This window comes from Prenolepis imparis, unplaced genomic scaffold, assembly GCF_030444845.1.
Source record: "Prenolepis imparis isolate NDT839.2.m4 unplaced genomic scaffold, iyPreImpa1.0 SCAF_475, whole genome shotgun sequence".
NCBI lineage: Eukaryota > Metazoa > Arthropoda > Insecta > Hymenoptera > Formicidae > Prenolepis > Prenolepis imparis.
Window position 1 is genome coordinate 20001 of NW_028141633.1, and position 1762 is coordinate 21762.

Consider the following 1762-nt stretch of genomic DNA (forward strand, 5'->3'; position numbering starts at 1 on the left):
TAGGGTAACGTAAGGAGAGAATACGACGAGTACACGACGACGCGTGCCGGTCCCAATTTTCTTTCCTGCCTCGCGTTTACACGCGACGGACTAGGAGAACTTCGTGGACTCGGACACGCGGTCGGCTCTCCGAGCCGAATCTCTCTCCGCGTACCGCCGGACGACGACGCGCGCGCGCGCGCTGGCGCACCGAGAGACCGGAGAGTGCGAGAGTGCCGAGAGCAGTGTGTGTGAGATTAAAGAGAGAGAGAAAGAAAAAATGGCGAGAGACAGCGCTACTAAAATATATCGTGGAGACAACGACGCTCCGGCCGCAGGCGGCGGGTGTCGTTCCTCCTTCGCGCTCGTCATCGTCCCTTTCTTCTCCACATCTCTCTCGTCACATACGAAAAACTCTCCCCTCGCACAGTCCTACTTCCTCTTTCGAGGACAGTCTCTGGGCGCGCGCGAGCGCTCGCTATCATCCTTGTGCACGCTTGTGCGCTCTCTCTTCCTCCTCGGTGTCATTTCAAACGACGCCCAGGGCGTGCGCCGGCCGTTCGTACGGCGGCACACAGCACCTCGGGCGAACGTCCAACGATCGCTCGTACGCCATTGTAAGCGCGCACAGGGCACAGGCGACGCGCGCAAGTCTGGGCGCGCCGTGGCCGTGCGCGCTTCGGGAGCGCAAGCAGTTTCGGGGTACTAAAACGACCCTCAGCCAGGCGTGGTCCGGGAATTGTATCCGTGGACCGCAATGTGCGTTCGAAATGTCGATGTTCATGTGTCCTGCAGTTCACAAGTTGACGCGCAATTAGCTGCGTTCTTCATCGACCCACGAGCCAAGTGATCCACCGTTCAGGGTAATCGTTCAAAATTTTTGCGTTCGCGAAGAAACGCTTTTCGCTCAACCATCGTGGTCTCCCCTCTCGAAGAGAGAGGGTGAGATAAAAATCGTGGCCCTTCGATCAGCCTGGCCGCGCGCGTCCGAGCGCGCGCGCGGACCGCCGCCTCCCGTCTAAGGAGAGAGGCTACGGCACAAAAGTGTGGTTGTTGCTTCGATCGGAGCGTCTCTCCCTAAGTGGAAGAGCCGGGGCGGAAGCTCTTTGAAGAGACCGTCGGACGGATTCGTAAGATCCGTCCTCTCGCCCGGCTCCGCGCGCGGTCGCAACGCTGTTTCGCACGCCGACCGCTGCCCCGGGCGCCGCGAACGGCACCGGGGGAGGGCGCGTTGACGAACGCTGCTGCTGCTGACACACGCGCGCAGCGCGGGCATAGGTCACCACCGGTTCGCGCTCAACGCCGAATCGACGCTCTGCGAGTGGCACGAGCGTGATCGCGAAGCGTCTCGCTCCGAGTCGCAACGTATTTTTTTCGAAGTTTTTCACAAAAGGCAACGAACGCGCGTATCGCGGCTCGCGCGTCGAGCGCGAGCGGAACGCGACGCCGTCGCGGAGAGAGGTCTCGGACACGCTCTCTCTCCCTCTCGGCGGCGAACGCCGCGCCGCGCGCTGCTGATTACTCCCGCATCGCGAGGTTCGTCAGAGGCGCGGGCGGCGTCCGTATAACATCCAACCTTTCGATCCGTCAATTCCGCTTAATAGCTTTTTTCTCTGAGCCATCTTCTCTTCTCTGTCCATTCAGTCTCCGACTGCTGCGAGCGCGCGTCTCTCTCTCTCTGTAAAAGAGTGGACTCTCGACGCAGAGCAGGACCTCCGGAACGTTAATGATCCTTCCGCAGGTTCACCTACGGAAACCTTGTTACGACTTTTACTTCCTCTAA

The 1762-nt window shown here is 60.3% G+C and overlaps 1 non-coding gene across 1 annotated transcript; it reads right to left on the reverse strand.

Annotated features, from left to right (window-relative positions):
- Positions 1 to 690: 690 nt before the first annotated feature.
- LOC145948579 (5.8S ribosomal RNA) lies at positions 691 to 845 on the reverse strand. The gene has a single exon (XR_014427396.1). It is a non-coding gene; the product is annotated as a 5.8S ribosomal RNA (ribosomal RNA).
- Positions 846 to 1762: the final 917 nt, after the last annotated feature.